The following is a 20,110-nucleotide window of genomic DNA, read 5'->3' as shown; positions in this document are numbered from 1 at the left end:
CTGTAGTCTTTACGGAAACAGACTGCCACATCTTTCTCCCTCGGAGTGGCTATTGGGTTTGAATCACCAACCTTTCAGTTAGCAGTCACGCACTTTAACCACTGAGCTATTTATTCAATCAATAAATATTATTGAGTTACAAGTCTGTGCCAGACTTCAGTCTAGGTGTTGGAAATAAGATTCGGTTAACAAAACAGGCAACATTTCTGCCTTCATGAAGCTTATAATCTAATGGAGAAAGAGGCGATTGATAGAAATAAATACATTTAGCTATGTAATTCAGCCTAGGCAAATATTTTCATTTCCCTTCTATTGATGAGGAAACAGAGGTAGAAAAGTTAAGTCATTTGTCCACACTCCTACAACTGATATACGGTAAAGCTGGGATCCAACCTATGTCTGCATGATTCTTTCTGCTACGATCTGCTATAACTCAGAAAAGACCTGCCACTTGAAAAGAGAAAAAAAAATAGATGGCTTATTTTGGAATTAAACCATAGCTTCTTGGATAGGAATTATCTGGCTCTAATCCTGACAGAAGGAAAAATTTTAGATAGAATTATCATTGAGCACAATGAGAGATGTAGATGCAAAAATGCCAAGTTGTGTTTGGAGATGAGGTTTGTTTGGCTACAATGGAAAGCAGAAGAATGTAAGAAGACAGGTAAAGTCTTGGTTGGAAGATAATGGATGACATATGACAGAACTGGACTATCATGCTTGCAATTCATAAAGTAATTTTTTTTTTTTTAAGTCAAGGAGACACACGATGTTGAGGTTTAGGGAGATTAATCTGCCATCATGAATGCACCAAAGACTGAAGCATGAGAGAATAGACAGCTGGGTATCTACTTGAAAGGCTATTATAATAGTCCAAGCATGAAAATGAGTTAGTTGATAGCAGTATAATAAAGCAATGCAAAAAAAAAAAAAAAAAAGCAAATAAAATAACTGAAAAGAAATAACTTCAGGGTAGATAGAGAGCAACTTAGAAGTAGTAAAAGATGACTTGAGCCCCAAGCTGGAGAAAAGTAGAGTTATGGGAAAATTAGAAGGTCAGGAGTGGGGTCAATGTACAGAAGGAGATGTTAGAGCTTAGAAGAGCTGAATCTGAGATGATTACAGTCAGGCTGTAAGTGAATGACTTTCCTCCTGTGCCCTTTCCCCTCTGACATCAGCTGTGCCCTGTCCTTCCTAAGCCACCTCAAAATTCTTCTCAACAGAGATTTTTCATCATTCTAACTCCCTGAAAAACTGAATAGTCTCTTCTGATTCTTGAGTTTTAGTCTTAATTTGGAATGTCAATTTTGATCAAATCAACCCCGTTCAGATGATTTCTTATTTATGTATCAAATTTTCAACATCAATGTCAATAGCCATAATTTTTCTCTTTTTTAGTCTTGTTTTATTGCACAAAACATATAACCCAACAAAATTTATTTTTAAATGTTGAGGAAAATGCATTTCATAATACCAATACCAAAACATTGAATTTGTTTCTTTATATCCCTTTCAAATTGTGTTATGTTTTTACATAGTTTTAAATGATGCATATAGACTTTTGCTTTCTGCTTTTGAAAAGTAAAGTTCATTGAGGACGAAGTTGGGTGGCGAAAGTGAGAACTAAGAATAACCAGCTCCTGTCCTCACTCCAGGACTCAGGAAGAAGTCCAAAGCTGAGATTCTGAGATGCAGCCAGCCTGTGAAAAAGCTGCTATAGGCTGTACAAAGCTTCCTTGCTCACTCTACAGGAGAGGACACCAGAAAGCAATCACTTCTAGTAGACATTGCCTTGTTTCCTGGGTAGAACTGACAATCTAGAGAAAAAAAAAAAGTTTTCAACGTCCAACCCATGAGAAATTTGTGACTAATTGTGAGATATCTCATACAAAATATTTTATGATACACCACAAATAACTTAGTATGTATTTTTTTCAAGTCTCTATAGCTACATCGGAAACCCTGGTAGGGTAGTGGTTAAGTGCTATGGCTACTAAACAAAAGGTCGGCAGTTTGAACCCGCCAGGCGCTCCTTGGAAACTCTGTGGGGCAGTGCTACTCTGTCCTATAGAGTCGCTATGAGTTGGAATACACTCGATGGCACTGGGTTTGGTTTTTTTTTTTTTTTGGTTATAGCTACATCTGGATGAAAACCTTTTTAAAATTTCTAAAAATTAATTGTGCACTACTCTACTTTCTTAAGCAAATGTTACTGAATATAATTAAACTTTTTTATTAATAGTTTATAATCTCAAATCATCTTTGAGTGTTCAGAATTGTCATTTAGCCCCTTGTCCGTTTTTTCAGGATTAATTTATTTTTCATTTCCTTTTCATTCATCCTATCGTCAGTTTTAACAGCCTATTGCCATGGCTTCTGGTGTTCTAAGACCACTACAACTCCTAGCAGTGCCAAGTGAATTTGGGAACATATTTTCACATAAAAGATCATCAACATTATTGTTTTCTGATTCAGAGTTATTAGGCACTTTACTCCAGAAATATTTATGACAAGCTATACACACCTTCATGTTAACCCTATGCTAGCAATTTTTAATCAATTAGAAAAAAATCAGAGATCATTCCTGGGTTCTGATGTCAGTAAAGCATGCTACGCACATTGACCTTAAAAATTACAACCCGTAACCCATTTCAAGTCATACTGGAGTGTTTGTTGTGTAATATCTCAAAAAGATGTGAGTAGAGTTTAATTAGTTCCTGGAGCTTCATAGTATCACATATGTACTTAAGATTATATATGTGGAATTGCTGATGAAACTTGGTATTACTAAATACATTAGCATGCTCGTAAACGTCACCTGGACTTGCCCTAGAACGAGTTCACATATTCTGAAGAATGAAATATGGCTATGGTTTCAAGGTATTGTCTTCAAATCTCTCAGTTTTAATTTCCATACCTTATGCAAATTAGGGTATTATCTGAACTAATACAGCAATGGGTTTGAATTTTCTTTAGCTACATTAAGCAAAGTTTAATAAAAAGAAAAAATTGCTTTCATTATTTTTCACTGAAAGAGGTAACTATGATAGGACCTTAACAAAGCCCAAGTTTTATAGACTGTGTGTTCAGGTACATATGGGTGGTATGTGAAATTTTCTCCTTTCATATTTGGATCTTTCACATGTGTGTCTGCTTTAAGAAACACCAGTAACAAAATACAATCTTGAAATAATGAAATTATTCTACAGGAGAGATGAGTTATAAATCATAGACATTTGTGATATCAGAAGGCCTTGTTGATCTAGTCTAATGGCTTCTTTTTATAGAGGACTAGACTAATATTCAGAGCTGTGATTTGGCTAAAGGCACATTGCAAGTTACTGGCCAAGACTAGAGACCACATCTTCTGACTCTTAGCCCAGGACCCTTCACAAGCACCTATACTGATCATTTCCATTATATTAGTTCCTTACCTGGCTAAACGAGGAAAGATAAAGTAGTGAAACACAGCAAAAAGTGATGGGACCCAACTGAAGAGCAATCTAATTAAAGAGAGGTATCTTGAGATTATAAATAAAATACATACTCTGAACATATACGGCTGCAAAAATCCACTCCAAAACATTCAAGTTTAAATGAAAAATACATTTTATATTTTGAATCAGATTCAGAATTCAAAATATTAAATTTAAAATACTAAAAATATTAGTCTATGTTTGGATTTTCTAACACAGTGTACTGTTCCTTATTACTGAGGACTATGTATAAAAGATTAGTTTAATTCTCCTTTATATCAACTCTGAGAACCCCTGGTGGAGCAATGGTTAAAGCTCTTAGCTGCTAACTAAAAGATGGGCAGTTCAAACCCACCCAGCGCCTCCATGGAAGAATCAATCTGGTAATCTGCTCCTATCAATATTAAAGCCTAGGAAACACTATGGGGCAGTTCTACTCTGTCCTATGAGTCCTATGAGTTGCTATGAGTCACAATCAACTCAGCAGTACACAACAACAACAACATATCAACTCTAAAATATTATGGGTATATGTTGAAATAGTCTCATTTAACTAAATATTAAAATCTATAATTCATTTTATGTATGTATGTTGAAAGGAAGCATATTTTACAGTTAAAAGGCTGAATTTTGAGTCTTCACTTTGGAATATCACAACCCCTTGACTCTGTTTTCTTATCTATAATATGGCCTGTTGAGAACACGCAACTAACTTGCAATTCTGTTAAGAAATAATATACTGAAGTGCTCTGTAATCTGTAAACTGCCGCATATGTGATGTGTCTCTCTCTGTGTGTATAAGTGTGTATATGTACACACACAAGTGTGTCTAAGATAATGATTTCTATTAGCATGGCTGTCAGGATTCAGTGTGACACAGAGAAACAATATGTCTATTAAAAAAGCAAGAATGCAAGAAAGAATTTTTAAAAAAAGATATTTTATTCAATGAAAATTTGTTTTTAAGGTGGGGGTGACATTCATTCAAAACTATAATTACTGCTTCTCGACATGAGGGAAATGAAATCTTGTGGATTTATAGGTTGAATGAATGCTTAAATAGATGATTGGAGGTAGATGGTTATGTATTCTGACTAATGCGGGATGGGTTGACCTTTAAAAAGACTCAGATTCCAAAAAAAAATGTTTCCCCCATTTCTACAATCTGTTTTATTCTGTTTAAAACAAAAACAATTAATATAGCTAGGAGCAAATTTACAGTCTTAAAAGGGAACAGGACTGGGAGTCAGGGGACCCCCATTCTACTCCTCCATCCTTACTAGCTGTATGTGTGACCTTGAGCAAATCACTTAATCCTCCTGGGCTTCAGCCCCATCACTTCCAACATGAAGGGGGTCTAAGGTCCCTTCCAGCTTTAACACTTTGTGACACTATGATTCCAGTTCTTAGCTTTTCTCTCACAGCATTTGACACTTTGTTGACACACTGTCAGAATACTTCACACATTTTTGTAAAGCTGTAACAAAACATTATCCGGCCATTAACGCAGATTTTTAAAAGAGGAACTTTAAAATATCTTTCACTGAATTTTTGTTATAGAAGCTATGCTTATGCTATTGGATTCCTGAATGAATGTGTATATATGTGTGTGTGTGTGTATACATGTGTGTATTTATGTATGTATAGATCTGCTTTTAAAGAAAGTCAACTATGCTAAATTCATATACTGATACACTGTGAGGAACAGAGTTGTGATGTAGCTAGGCATGACAATTCTGGAAGTAGTCCAAGAAAGATGCAGAGATAAATTATAATATTTTATTCTGTATACTTCTGTGTCATTTTACTTTTCCACAATGAGCATATAATTACATAATTAAAAAAGAAAAGATAAACATGTTTGTTGTTGTTGTTAGGTTCCGTCGAGTTGATTCCGACTCATAGTGACCCTACAGGACAGAAAAGAACAGCCCCTTGAGGTTGCCAAGGAGTGGCTGATGGGTTCGGACTGCTCACCTTTTGTTTAGCAGGTGTAGCTCTTAACCACTGCGCCACTAGGGCTCCAAATACATCTAGCCCTATGCAAAGCTATGCATATTTTTTTTAAGTCTTCTGTTCCTTTTTCCTCCATAAGTGATTAATCTATTACAATCACTTATATTTAATGTTTGTGGAGCACTGACTGTGTTCTAGGCAGGGGACTAAGCACTTTACTTATCCTATACCATTCAGTACTCAAGACACTCAGAGTAATTCTCTAATTCTCTTCACCTCCAGGTGATGATGGAGCTGTGCCACTGAAAGCCTATTCTTGGGTGTTTTTCCTTCTTGTTTGGAGCCAGGAGAAGAACCTGAGCCTACGTTGGCAGGCTTTTATAGTCAGAAATTGACCAGCCTCAGACACTTCTGAAGACCTTCTCCTTCAGGCTATGTAGTTATCCTTCTTCCTCTCCTGGGCAAAATTAGTGTATTCTTTTGACCTCTTCAGCCTTAACTCAAATCCTCTCTACCCTTCCCTCCAAACAATGTAATTTCATTCATTCTAATATACATGACAATATTTCAGAGGTTTGAGGTATGTGTGTGTGAGTTATTATTCATACATCATGAAGATTTAGAAATTGGTGCCAAAGAGTGGTTTTGCCATCCTTTCTCCAGTAGCTAGTTTAAAACTCAAATGCGTCATTGGAGTGTACACTTTTAGGAACAGAGCTACTACTGTGTCATGTGGAAGAGAATCAGTATATAGATTTATCAATTATTTAAGGGTTTCATACAAGTAACACGAACTGGTCATGAAGTGTATCTTTGATAGAATATTCTAGAATTCTTACAAAGTTTATGTAGTCCATATCCCTGCTCTGCATAGAACTGAACTGAAACCATCAGACTGATAATAGTCTGCCATTTTCTTTTAAAAAATCTCAAGAAAGTGATTATCTTATTCTCACAGATAAATTACTTTATAGTGCTTTAGTGAAGAAAGGAGGATGTATTATTTAACAGCTTTCTAAATAATAGCACGCAAGCTTAAATTTATTAAGTGATTTTATTCATTTAGCTTTTAAAAGGTAAATAAAACAAAGCAGAATAAATGAGCCATATAGTCCCAGCCTGCTGAATATTTTAAGCCAGACTAAAAATTTAGGAGGCATTGAAAAAAAGAAGAGTCCTAAAATACTTAATCCAGAAAAGACCGGCTATAATTTGGATGAACACAATTCTAAACACTTCTTTAAAAAATTATTCTAGTGAATTAAAATAAGATTTTTCTTTTTTTTTTCCACTGCATACTCCTTCCCTTGAAAATTGCCACTTGGTAGGGGCCCTTTGAGTGACAGCCTTGGTCCCCTGAGTGGGCCTTTCACTGACACCTTTCTCAGCAGGCCTCTGCCCACCAGTGGCCTGTAGGACTTGCTCCTGCTGAGGAGCCCACACAGACGTGGTTTCCCTTCCTTATCGCCCTTGGCCGTGCTGTGCTGCCGCAAGGAAAATAAGGCGAAGTTAGCAGAGATGCAGCTTACTCGAAGTACTAGGCCACTGCTGAAGGGGCAGAGACGTCATTGTCCATCGATACTGTTTTCTCTTCTCTGTAGCAAGTCGAGCAATCGTCCCCACGCTGCTACAAGTCAATTAGGTCTAGAGACACAAAATATAATCCCCAAAATAGGCGAGGGTTAGCATAGTTACCTGTTTCTTTACGTTCAAAAGGATTTGCCAGTTCCCATATGGACAAATGATAAAGCGTGTAGGAACGATTATGGCGGGTGCATTTAAAAAAAAAATTAGCATTGTTACTGATAACATTGATTTATAATTTTATCATCTTATAAGGAAAATAATACTAACATTAAAAAAATACAAACTTCTGCCTAAAAGTAGTGCCAACACCGTGTATTTTAGGAAACACTCTAGCCTTTCCTCATGCTGCAAACCTGTCCACAAAACACAACATTCGCCTGTTAATGTGAACCTGATGGAGCTGTTCTACTCAGAAGGTCAAACATACTGAAGCTGCTGCTGGAGCCAAGTGCAGAGAAAATGTATAAAAAACACAGAAAGTAAAACCTTACAACGAGCTATAAATACTCATAAATACACCAAAATTTATAGTTCATTATGCTCCTGTTTTGTCCTTTCAGCCAAACTAAAAAGGCATGTGTATTTTCATTTTAAAAGAAATTTACTGCGCGTTAGGAAGCAAGCCACACGGTGGTCCAGAACATCGCCAATTCTCAGCACGTCAAATAGGTGCTGATTGCAGATTTGAATTAGGTTCATCCTACTCGGTTTTACATGTGAACATTGGATATTGAATATAAGACCCGTGTGCGTGACTCCTGTAAGTCACTTTCTGTAACCAGTATCGCCAGAAGCTAAGTTACTATGCAAATGACAGAGAACTTAAAAGCAAGTTTTTCCTGTTCTCTAAAAAAAAAAAAAAAAAAACCTCAGAAGCTACGTAAAAATATCTCTTAAAAAGAAACGCGAGTATCTGTAACAATGATTCTAAGAATAGACTATGCAGATCTGAAATCAAGAAAAACTATATTTAAATACTTCTAACCTAAAATATTTTTACTTTCTGCCTGATGTCTTAGTATTATTTCAATAAAACTATTATTTATTGCAATATAGCACAGTTTCATTAATTTTATTTTTAATTTACTTCTGTTTAAGGAATACATTCTCTGTGTAAAAAATAAGCCTCATATGTAACCGAAAATGTTGTATTTGTATCATTATTTTAAAGAAATAAAATAGGCCTATCAAATAGAGCTTTACTACTCAATGTGAGGTCCAGGGACAGCGATACTGGCATCGCTTGGCAGCTTGTTAAAAATACAGGATTTGAAGACCCTTTCTAGACCCTGTGACTCAGACCCCGCATTTCAGCATGATTCTCCTGTGATTCTTGGGCACACAAAAGTTCGAGAGACACGAGTACCAAGGATATAGTTTTTCAGCAGAAAAGCAAAACTGTGCTTCGAGTCCAGATAATTATGTTAGAGCCCTTTAATTTCTGACCAGGAAGGAACGCTGTTCATGTGATTCAGAATTATTTTGCAGGACACTGATCAAAATGTGTTCTAAATGCTATCCCAAAGAATTCATCTTCTGCCTCCAAAATATAAACTTATATATCTTCAAGTAAGGTGAGTTTGCTCTGAAATACTTAAATTCAGAAATAATCAGGCCTTTAATATACCCTGCTAACTAGAAAAGTTGCAAATTTCCTCTCCAGAGATATTTAATCTAACTAATTTACCTAAATTTTGTTTTGCCTCATTGTTGGTTTCTTTGTAAATTCAACATAATAACATTAAAAAGAAAAAAAACCCTTCTAGAATGAAACGTTTTGCTTTATTTGTTAAAAGACTGTGGCACGTGGATATGAAGGACCTATCTTTCTTCAACAGAAGTTGCCTTTCTAGGTCAGGTCAGAAATCCATTGCCATGGCGATGTGAAGAGCTGCCTAGGAAGCTACTTGAGCTTATACCTGGCCTTGTACAACAAAGATCATTAATCTCCAGGTCTCCCAATCTGGTTCTTTTGAAGAGGTATAAACACACCTACTGTGTTAGCCTTTTCAGAGATATTTCGAAAGAACTAATATCTACAGTGTTCTAGCCAGATGAAACGGACCCAGATCTGAACTGTCCCTGCCGTCTAGAGCTAGCTCTCGTGCCACTCATGAATATCTCACTTGAAAACACCAATATCTCCCTCAAAAATCTTAATTTTAAAAAGCAAAGGCTATCAGTTCTTGAATACATAATATGTCATATTTATCTATCAAAGCTACTTAATTCTTTTTTGGGGGGGTGGAGAGCAAGAGGGTGTATTTTAGGGACCAGTTTTAAAATCTGCTAAGACTGAACAATTTTTTTCAGAAAAATGCACATGTATATTTGCCCTCAAAACCATGCATAAAATTTCAAAGATTTCACTGTCTTAAAATGTCTGTTCCAAGGACTCCAGTCGAAGAATACTAGCTACATATGGTTCACCAAACTCTTCACCTATCAAGCCCTAACAGGCAGTGAGAGAGATATTTAACTTGCAAAATATCTCTAGCAGGTATACACAGTTTGCTCCTTTGACAAGTATGCTTATCTACAAAATTGCTCTGCTGTTTTTGTTCCCCCACCCCCACGCCAGAGAATGAGAACTGCATGTTAGGAATAGTTTAGGCTTAAAAATGAAGCATTCTGGGAAGGATGATAGATTACTTCATTAAAATTCTCTTCCAAAATATTAATTAGAAACACATGAGTTACTTTCCTTTGGTTCCTCAAATTTCTGGATGTGAATGTTAGCTGCGAAAATTTTTGATGCTTTTGCATAAAGAGTAACTGAGTAAAGCAAGTCTACCGTATTTTTCACAAATAATGAGCCCATACATATAATAGCACAGGGAGGGGAGTACATAGCTAACAATAACAACTATATATATATATATATCGACGGCTGGGGTGTATATATATATATATATAATGTGCACATTATTTACATGAAGGTAAGGTCATTAACAGCAGTAAGGGAGAAAGAAAAAAAAAACAAAAAACCTAGGAATGTACTAGACTGTTAGCTCCCAAGAAGTGTAATCACAGCATTCTGTTTACGATCTCATTACTATCAAGTTGGTGTCTCACTGTCAATGACAGTGGACTGGAATTATGACAACCTTGCTCATGAGCATGTTGATTATAGATCCATTTTCTATTTTTATTCAACATTGACTTTATTTGGATTAGCACATATTAGTATCATTTGAAAGTGTAGAGTTTTGAGCATTGTGAAAACTGAGCATGTCACTTGAAACCCAGCAACGTTTGGTGGTAAAACATCGATTATATCACAAACTCCACACTGGCCTAACTTTTTGTCCTGTTTCCTCTGGCTGTACTTCATCTTGAAATGAACCATGAACAGAAGGCTATTTTACACCACTAAAGCCATCAAATTCAACAAGACAGAATGTCTGAGGCCATTTCAAGGAGCTCTGAGTGTTTTAACTAGTGGAGAAACAATATGGTTTAGAGGAGGGTACTCTGAAAAGAATTTGCCATAAATGTACATTGTTAAACAGAACCTCCATCATCGCTGGAGCTTTTTGGATAGTATTTTATTAAAGTCAGTGTTACAATTAGAAACCCTGGTGGTGTAGTGGTTAAGTGCTACAGCTGCTAACCAAAAGGTCGGCAGTTCAAGTCCACCAGGTGCTCCTGGGAAGCTCTACGGGGCAGTTCTACTATGAGTTAGAATCGACTCGACAGCAGTGGGTTTGGTTTTTTAGTGTTACAGTGAAGATGCCAACTGAGCTATTTCAATAGCTTACATTATTAGAAGTCTTGTAACCAGAAGTATGGTGAAGATAGTTCCGAACAATCTCTGGACTCCAATTCTCACAACTGAAGTATTCTGGACATCGTCATAGGCAAACTAGAAAGAAACTGTGTGACAACAAGACTGGTGAACAAACTTAAAACCTCGAGAATGGAGAGGAACATAAAATCTGTCTTCAAATTTTAAGAATTACTTAGTAGAAAAGAGATTAGATTCTTTCTGTGTGGCCCTGGAGGGAAAAAAAATTTTATGCAAAGTATAGGTTGGACACAGTATTGAATTAAAGGCTGTGACTCCTCACTATGTCAATTTACATCAGGTTTTTGTTTACCAAACTCACAATTTTTTTGTTTATATATGTCAAACAACACCTTAATGGGCTGCCCACTTATTTTTCCCTAATGGCTCTCTTAATAAAACAATGTCACAGGTCCTTAGTTACTATTCCATCTCTGTGGTTTACATGGTCATTGCACACACTTCTTCTCTAATCCTTAAGAGACATAAACAGGTCTCTCCCATTCAGTGACCCCATTATTTCTATTAACACTACAGAACCCCATTCCACTGTGGTATTACAGCCATCCCCTGCATACAGAGGACAATCATCACTTATATTTGTAAGCATGCTGGGCATGTTGTCTTGGTCTCAGCCAAGAAATACTTATGGGGAGGTTGGATGAGTCACACATCACACATCTACTTCAGAATTCCCTTCTTCTTGAGCCTGCAGTATGCTAGGAATATGCCAGAATCACAACTTCTTTGATTTTAGGTAATTTTTAAATAGGACAAAAGGAGTCCTGGTGGCTCAGTGGTTAAGTGATCAGCTGCTAAATAAAAGATTGGTGGTTCAAACCCACCAGTGGCTCCTAGAAAGAAAGATGTGACAGTCTGCTTCCTTAGATATTACAGCCTGGGAAACACTACGGAGCAGTTCTACTCTGTCCTATATGAGTTGGATTCAACTCGACGGCAAAGGGTTTTTTTCGGTTAAGTGGAATAATCAGTGTTAAAAAGAAAGGTAACCAACAGTCTCCTTAGAAGCATGTGTCCGAAACTTTGGCTTGTTTTCTTGAACATGTCATCAGGAAAGACCAATTGATAGAAAAAGACATCATGCTTGGTAGAGGGTCAGTGAAAATGCAGAAAACCCTCAAAGGGATGGATTGACACAATAGCCACAACATCATCGTGAAGATGGCACAGGACTGAGCAACATTTGGTTGTATATAAAGTTACCATGAGTCAGTGTCAACTCAACAGCAACTAACAACAATTCCTGGCAAATGGGAAAAAGCAAGCTACTGTGAAAAAAGTACTACGTTTTCCTCTCCCAGAAGCTCTAGTCATGGTCTTCTCATGTTTCGTGAGCTCAAGCTCAGGTACACATTCTCAAATAAATCTCCTTTGGGATATACTGATAAGTTGATTGTATTAGCTTCCTGTGGCTGCTGTAACAAATTATCACAAACTTGGTGGCTTAAAACAACACATTTATTTTCTTAAAATTCTGGAGGTCAGAAATCAGGGATTGCTTCACTGGGCCAAAATCAAGGTGCCAGAAGGCCTGTGCTACCACTGAAGTTTGTGGAAAGAATCGATTACTTTCATTTTATTTTTTTCTTTTTGCCTTTTTCAGTTTCTAGAGCTTTATTCCTTGTATTGCTTGTGTCTTAGTCATCTAGTGCTGCCATAACAGAAATACTACATGTGGATGGCTTTTAGAAAGAGAAATTTACTTTCTCACAGTTTAGTAGCTTGCAAGTCCAAATTCAGGGTGTCATTTCCAGTGGAAGGCTTTCTCTCTCTGTCGGCTCTGGAGGAAGGTCCTTCTCATCAGTCTTCCCCTGGTCAGGCACAGGGACCCCAGGTTCAAAGTGCCAACTCTACTCCTGGTGCTGCTTTCTTGGTGGTATGAGGTCCCCAACTCTCTGCTTGCTTCCCTTTCCTTTTATCTCTTGAGAGATAAAAGGTGGTGCAGGCCACACCCAAGGGAAAGTCCCTGTACATTGGATCAGGGAGGTGAGCTGAGTAAGGGTGGTGTTACAATCCCACCCTAATCCTCTTAATATAAAATTACAATCACAAAATGGATGACAACCACACAATACTGGGAATCATTGCCTAACCAAGTTGACACAATTCAATCCATGACAACTTAGGTCCCGGAATCTTCAAAACAAGAGCAAGCATTTTGTTTCATTGCCTTGTTTTTCTTTGTCCTGTAGTCAAATCTCTTTCTCTCTCTCTCTTATAAGCACATTTGTGGTTACATTCAGGGCCCACATGATATTCCAGGATACTGTCCCCATCTCAAGATCTTTAGCTTAATGACACCACCAAAGTTCCTTTTGCCATATAAGGTAATATTCATAGATTCCATGGATTAGAACTTGATTATTGGGGGCTTTCTCAGCCTACCACACTTATTAATCAAAATCTGGGTACTTCTGGCAGATAAAAAGGAGAATGGAAATTAAGAATGCATACAACCAATGTTCACTAAACCTTTGAAGAGCTCTTTTGGCTAACAGTCATTCATTTCAAATTATCAGGTATAATCAATAACTATTTGTGTAAACCTTTCGCGCTACAGAGAATTGCACAGCAGAGAATAAGGAGAGAAATGCTGAGAGAAGCCCATTACCCTATGGCTATAAAGATGTGATAAATACTGTCTTCGTGACCCCATAGCGGCAATAAAAATAGAGCAACCTATTTAACCGTGAAACCATGCTTATTTATGCAAAACTTGTATTTGTCCAATGTATTCTAATTGCTCCAAATTCCATAGTTCCTCCCCACCTTGGCTTAACCAAATATAAAATATTAGAAAATGTTTATCTCCTATTGGATAAATCAAGAACAAGCCTAGAAATAGAAATAGATTATATTCCTTCGGACAAAGAAATGGATAATTTCTTGTAATTGTGTAGATACCCCAAGGAAAACAAAACAACCAAAAAAAGTTTAAATTACTTAAACTTTTTAAGAAAACATATGTTTTGTCCCAAATTAAGCAGATAATTGAATTAATTGTCTACTTCATTCAATTGGTGAAGAGCTGGCCTGAAACCAAGATGTTTTCCAATTAAATGGTCCAATTAATGGAAACCTGGAATTATAATGCTCAGAAGCTTAGAGTGCTCTTCTGTAGCAATCTGTTTAATTCTCCTTTAAAGTTCTTGGCTTATTAAACACCTTTAATAATAATACTGAAATTATCTCCTTGATTATGATAAGGAAACATTTTCCCCTTTTAGCATACGGTAATGTTGGGCATGGCAAATACCATCCAATTCTTTAAACTTGTCTTTTTTGGTAATTGTCTAACCAATTGATTAAAACGTAGCAATCATCTTCAAAAGACTTCTCAACAGTTAAATATCTCAAGTTGGCCGTCTTCTACTTCATTGTTAGATGCCTTTTTTTTTTTCTTTTTCTTTTTCTCTTGTATTAACAGCCCAGTATATATTATACTGGATTATTGTGCTCTGATGAGGCCTGTAAGGGCATATTTAAATCTGCAGCATTATGACACCTTTGGTACCCTTCTTTGTTTCTATTTACCTGCTCTCTACAGCTCCAGTACCTCTCTCTGCCCCTTAAAGGTACTAGATAAGCCTTGGGGTTATATTCCTTGTTCATTACTTGTTCTAATTTGTATGCTGTCTTGGGAAATGTAGATCGTCATGTTGTTGGTACAGTTTTGAAACTGGTGCCATCTAAATCTACTTTATCATTAGCATTTTTTATGCAATTACCATAAGGGAAATTCTGAGCCAATACACTTTAATTTCATCAAGAGTTTTAAATGAATAATTATGCAAGGAAAATAAACAAATATGGTTACCTATGGAAACCCTATAGGTTAGAGCTATGGCTGCTAACCAAATGGTTGGCAGCTCAAATCCACGAGGCACTCCTTGGAAACCCAGTGGGGGCAGCTCTACTCTGTCCTACAGGGTTGCTATGGGTTGGAATCGACTGGACAGCGACAGGTTTTTATAAGGGTATGGAAAACCTGGTGGCATAGTGGTTAAGTGCTACGGCTGCTAGCCAAAAGCTTGGCAGTTCAAAGCCACCAGGTGCTTCTCGGAAACTCTATGGGGCAGTTCTACTCTGTCCTATAGGGTCGCTATGAGTCAGAATCAACTCTACAGCAAAGGGTTTTTTTGTTTGTTTGTTTTTATAGGGGTAGGGAGGAAACTGGGTGGGAGGCAGATTAAAAATCTAATCTCTAGATGTACCTTCTTTTATACGTAGACCCATAATTATTTTATATGATTTTTAAAAATCCAAAAAGAAAATAGAAAATCATCCCTAAAATTTGAAAACAAACCGAAACAAGAAAATCTAACAATATATAAATTGGTGTAATAACTCTTAAAGAGAAAAAAAAATTCAAATGACTTCACAATAAAGTATTTTGACTCTAAACATTTAGTGTGATATAATTTAAGTTAAACACAGCAACAGAAATTCTTCAAAGAAATTTAAAACTGCAGTTAGTAACCTTATCGCTATTGTTGCTAGTTACCTTTAAGTTGCTTCCAACTCATGGTGACCCCATGTGCGCAGAGTAAAACTGCTGTGTAGTGTTTTTAAGGCTGTGACCTTTTGGAAGCAGATTGCCATGCCTTCTGAGGTGCCTCTGGGTGGGTTCAAACTGCCAACCTCTTGGCTAGTAATAAAGCAGTTAATCGTTTGTGCCATCCAGGTCACCAACAGCTACACATTAGTGTTGCTAATATGAAAAATATGGGTATGGATCAAACCATTAATTATTAAATTATTTGAATAAATAATAAGTACCAAGATCGCCCATGAAAGCATGAAGAAATATAAGTATAAAATCAAAGAAGGCAAGTTCAAACTCTACCATCTTAAATTATACTACAGAACTCATAAGTTATATTTTTATTTAGAAAAAAAATTATACATAAATACTAGCTTTACCTACTGCGAAGGCCTAGAAGGAATGAAACACAGCAGTAAAGAGCAATGACAGAACTTCTAGACCTCAGATTATGACCCCTAAATAATTTCCTTGTATAAAGAACCAGGACTCCTTGGAGAAATTGCTTATTTCAGACCCGGAAAAGGAAAAATACAACGTGAATCAGAAAGGACTTGGAATTACAGAAAGCGAGGAAAACTGTTGGGGTCCTATCACAAGAAACAGGAGACAAATCAGAGAGATTTGCTCTAAATTAAGAAGAGAATTTGGTCATCCAAAAGAATAATGGCTAGAGTTGATTTAAAGCCAAAAGTACATAAAAAGCAAAGAATTCATCATGACAGTTAAAAATAATTGTAGCAAATAGAGGTTGCTATTTTTTACAGCATCAACTTGTTGCTCTAAGAAGTATTAAAGGGAAAGAATCAAGCATTTCTTACCTGCCTTTCCTTTTTTTTTTTTTTCCTGTATGAAGGAGCCCTGGTGGTTCTGTGGTTAAAGTGATCAACTGCTAACCAAAAAGGTTGGCGGTTTGAAACCACCAGCTACTGTGTAGGAGAAAGATGTAGCAGTTTGCTTCCTAGAGATTTACCTTTTTGGAAACCCTATGGAGACACTATGAGTTGGAATGAACTTGATAGCAGTGTTTTTTGTTTTTTTTTTTTTCCCTTTGGTTTCCTATATGAATTCAATTTCGGGTAACCAAATAGTTGTTGAGGTAAAAAGTTCATTTTATTGATGAATTGCAGCTAATACGTGTAAACTGAATGATACAGTTAGAAAAAATCATTTTTTGAACTAATGAAATAATTGATTTTGTCAAGGAGCATAAGTGGATGCTAAAAGTATTAACGTTATTGATGACAGGGAGCCGTGTAATATAGGGATCGGTCTAATACCACCTGAACTCACAGACCAATTTTCTTTTCAGTCTTTACAAGAAAATTTTCAAATAGATACAAAGATGATGACTATGGTATAGCAAATTCAATGTCCCCACTACACAGCTTCAACAGTTATCAATATGTGAACAATCTCGTCCCACCTTTACTGCGGTCCACTTCCCATACTAGTTTGATTTTAAAGAAACCCCAGACACTTTATTATTTTACCTAGTAAATTTTCAGTATCTATTTTTTTTTTTTTTTACTTTACGTAAGCATGAGTGTTTTTCACATATCCACAATACCATTGATCATACCTAAAATAATAACACATTCTTAATATTTTCAAAGTCAGGTCAGTGTTCACACTTTCCTGATTGCTTGGAAATATTTTTGAAACAATTTGCTTGTTTAGATTCAAATCCAAAGAAGCTCCATACAGAGCAATTTGTTTATATATCTTTTAAGTTTCTTTTTGATCTTTAGAACCATCCTCTGTATTTCTCTTATTCTCTTTTTGTTTCCCTTGTTACAGTTTCTCATAGTTTGGATTTTGTGGTTTGCATCTGCGTGCTGGACTTAACATGTCCTTCCCTTGTTCAGTTTCTTGGCAATCTGCGGTCAGACTAGAGGCTTGATCAGTTTTAGGTTCAGGGTTTTGTTCAAGACTTCTTCACAGATGGTGTCCTGTGCACCCATTAGGAAGTACATGTCTTTATGTTATCAGCCATCGAAGATCATAACCTAGATCCATTAATTCCTTAAGCATGAAAAATGGTGATATTTAACTTCTATAATTCCTTCTTCATTGATTATCAGGAATTCTCTATAAAGACAAATGTCCAGTCATCAACTGTTTGGTTATACTGAGGTACAAATTATACAGGATCAGAGGATAAATGCTTCATTTTCTTCATTTATCACTTCTCTGTAAATATTTCCTACCATTCATGAAAGCTGACCAAGTATTTTTTTAAAGTAACTATGAATTCATGCATTTAAACATATTTGATGTGGTAAAATCCATTGCAGCTAAATTCTTATTGATGCTCAAATCATCTCATCTTCAGCCTCTGGGAGCTTACTGAGGCTGACTCCTGAGTACCATCAATATGATCCTAGGCTTATTTCATAAATTCATTGCTTTCTGGTATAACGAGTTGTTCCCGACTTATCTTGTACATTACCTGTTCCCGACCTAGTATCAGTGTTTTCTACAAAGACTACTGTCCTTTTAGCGAGAGATAGATTTTAGAAACTGTAGTGTGGGTGCTAAAGCTGTTCACTGATACTAGATTGGTCATCTTTCCCGGGCCTTTTGCATGGAAAAACATAGAAAATGTGTGTGTGTGTGTATGCATATGTATGTGTACACATACATGCATCCCCATTTCTTAGATAAATGGTATATTTTTTTTCCAAGTGCTTTTTGCCTATAAAATTATATCCTAGAGATCTATTACATTCTTTTATTAGCTGCATAGTATTCTCTTGTTTATTTGATCAACCTCCTATTGATGGATATATGTGTTCTTTTTGTCTTTCACTGTTAAAAATAATGAAGCATATGTTCATTTTTTTGTCATTTTCATATCTGTTTTAACATCATAAGTGTTTCAGCAACTAGACACATGTGCCTTCTAATGGGATAAAATGCAAAGTACAGAGGACCCATTAAAACGTAATCTAATCAAACTACAAAATCTAATGATAGATTTATAGGAAATAGAGGGGAATCAACCAAATCCAGAATGTGGGAAATTCTGCAAGGTAAAGATCCAGGATTAAAAAAAATAAATGTCAAGAAAACAAGAAAGGATGTTTTCATCTTAACAGTACCGTAAATTGTTAAGCTTTCAGTTTTCCTGTTTTCATCACACATAATGCTATAGTTATAATTCTATGTTACCGAATATACCGATGCTATCAAGATAAAGCCCATGTGGTATCAGTGCAGTCCAAACATTGTTAACAAAACCTTTGAAATCCTGAAACTGTTGTGTCCACAAAATGTATCAGTAAGTTGAAATATCAGTTTGAAGAAACATGTGTTTTCTATCTCCAAAAATAATTGTAAGGGAGTTGAGAATTAACACAGTATGTATTTAAATATTGGTAGTTTATCATATATTTAATTGAGAAATAGGAATAGAAATTTTGTTATCAAGAGCATGTGCCTTTTAATATCATTATTTATTATTTTCTTTTAAATAGCACGGTCTCTTTCAAAATAATAAGACTTTCTATTCCACCCCTTTGCCATGAAAGTGAGATAGTAGAGATCTACTAAGTGTTTAAAAAAAAAAAAAAAAAGTCACAACTGTAACATTTTCATTTTGATCTCAAGTATCTGGATTTCAAATTGAACTCCAATATGGCAAAAATTTTCTCTAGACACAGTTCCTAGACAGCTAGATGCCTGAATGCTACCGTCAATCACACACATTAAATCCTTGAAGCTGCGTCCCTATGTTAGTAATCATGAATACATGTATAAATACCAGTGACCATTTTCTGAAACCAGACACTGGTATAGTTTTGAACGTGCTATAACTTTAGGTTTTCCTTTTTTTCCCCCTATTTAAAAATAAAACTGAAAAATTGGCATATTTATTTATAAAAGGTGAACCACGTTTGACAGTCTCACTTAAGATCGCTTCTTTAGAATTTAAATTCTATGAACACCATAATGGTTCAGATCATTTTATAACTACGAACTTTGAGATACATAATTGTTCTTACTTTACACTTTATTGAAATTGTAAACACCATCCTTGTTATAAATCAATGTCTCAGCTGCACGTTGCAACTTGGCGTAGACCATTGAGCCGTCCGCTTAAATATTATGACATGGAGAAAATCACATTGTGCTTTAACCTATCAACAAAGGAGCAAAGCAATTACAGAGCTAAACAGAGTCCAAGAAGACCCAATAAAGAAAAATCCAAGAAAATTTGGTGAAAATTCTTAAGGGGCCTTCCAATGTTTAATTTAGGCCTGAGGCATGATTAATATTCTGATTCTAATTCAAAAGACTGAACCACAAAGGTACATCTTTTGGGTATTTTTAATAAGCATAGTACAACACTGTGAGTTAACAGCTGGTCTGACTGGTATTTTACTTCTTCTTTGCTTACTCAAGTGAAGCAGTTAATATTAGTATAATCATCAAACTAACACAAGTCCAGCAGAGGGACAGATTTTTTTTTCTAGTGTTGTGATGTAGAATACAAATTTTCAAACAGAAAAAAAAAATTGTGACTGTATTAATAGTAATGAAACTATTGATTTATGTCCAGTACACAATAAAAGTGATTTTCAAAAGAGAAAATAAAAACTTTCAAACCTATTTCCTAAGAAAAAAAAACAAAATGGCGTATTTACACAGCTCACATTTTGAAAGGGTACGTAAAATATCAAATACTAAGAATAATAGCATGATAATTGATGTTTATCAGAAATATTGAGAAGAATT

This window comes from Loxodonta africana, chromosome 6, assembly GCF_030014295.1.
Source record: "Loxodonta africana isolate mLoxAfr1 chromosome 6, mLoxAfr1.hap2, whole genome shotgun sequence".
Lineage (NCBI taxonomy): Eukaryota > Metazoa > Chordata > Mammalia > Proboscidea > Elephantidae > Loxodonta > Loxodonta africana.
Note: the sequence above shows the minus strand (reverse complement) of the source record.